The sequence below is a fragment of the Tenrec ecaudatus genome, chromosome 12 (genome assembly GCF_050624435.1).
Source record: "Tenrec ecaudatus isolate mTenEca1 chromosome 12, mTenEca1.hap1, whole genome shotgun sequence".
NCBI classification, from domain to species: Eukaryota; Metazoa; Chordata; class Mammalia; order Afrosoricida; family Tenrecidae; genus Tenrec; species Tenrec ecaudatus.
In genome coordinates, this window is record NC_134541.1 from 62,591,527 (window position 1) to 62,592,810 (window position 1,284).

General features: G+C 37.2%; 1 pseudogene; it reads left to right on the forward strand.

Annotated features, from left to right (window-relative positions):
- The first annotated feature begins 347 nt into the window (after positions 1-347).
- Positions 348-668, forward strand: LOC142422518 (large ribosomal subunit protein eL42-like; annotated as a pseudogene).
- Positions 669-1,284: the final 616 nt, after the last annotated feature.

The following is a 1,284-nucleotide window of genomic DNA, read 5'->3' on the forward strand; positions in this document are numbered from 1 at the left end:
AATGAAGAACAGAAACCATGGGGGAAGGAATACAGTGGTCAGTGTAAGATATGAAAATAATAATAATTTATAATTTATCAAGGGGTCATGAGGGTGGGCGGGGTGGGGGGAGGGAAAAAGGCACTGATACCAAGGGGTCAAGTAGAAAGTAAATGTTTAGAAAACAATGATGGCAATATACAAATATTCTTGATACAATTGATGTATGGATTGTTACACGAGCTGTAAGAGTCCCAATAAAATGATCTTTAAAAAGACAAATAGCTGGTTAGGCATGAGCAGCATGAGGCAAGGATCACAGACTCTTGATTTCCTGTTTACACTGCGTAGACCATATCTCTGCAAAGATGGTCAATGTACCCAAAACCCAAAGAATTTTCTGTAAGAAATATGGCAAGCATCAACCTCACAAAGTGACCCAGGATAAGAAGGGCAAAGATTCCCTGTATGCACAAGGAAAGAGGTGCTACAATTGGAAGCAGAGTGGCTATGGTGGGCAGACAAAGCCAATTTTCTGAAAGAATGCTAAAACCACAAAGAAGCTTGTGCTGAGGCTTGAATGTGTTGAGCCTAACTGCAGGTCCAAGAGGATGCTGGCCATTAAAAGATGAAAACATTTTGAACTGGGAGGTGATAAGAAGAGAAAGGGCCAAGTGATCCAGTTCTAAGCCTTGTTTTATCTTATAAATTTGAAAAAGTGTTGAATCAATATTAGAATTATCTGTAAGAAAATACAATTACATTCTAACTTGGAAAAAAGATAAAGAAATAAAAGATGAATAGAAAAAATCAGTAATGTTTTTATGCTAGTTGTTTTTAAAGTTTTATTGGCATGCAATATATATAGCATACAATTCAGTAGTTCAATCACTCAATCACATCAAGTAGAATTGTAAAATAATTACTATATCATATTTAAAACATTCCACCAACACCCTCATGGTTAAGTCACCTTTGAATGAGTTGTGCTATCACAATCAGTTCTGATACTCTTGCTTTTATTTCCCACTCCTGAAATCCCCCAACCCCTGCATCCCCAATCAACCCCGATATCAGTTATTATCACTATGCAGCCACTTCTCCTGTGGGTCACAAACTGGGAAACCCAGCAGGAACAATGAAAACCAAAATCAAAGTAAAATGGTAAGGATCATGACCAAATTATAAATGATGAGTAAGAAAGACAAGACCTTCATCAACATTCAAAAAGCCAGGGAAGAAAGTTCTGTCATGAAACAAGTAAGAGCTATTTGCATCCAGAACCAACTCAGGTTGGGTCTAAAA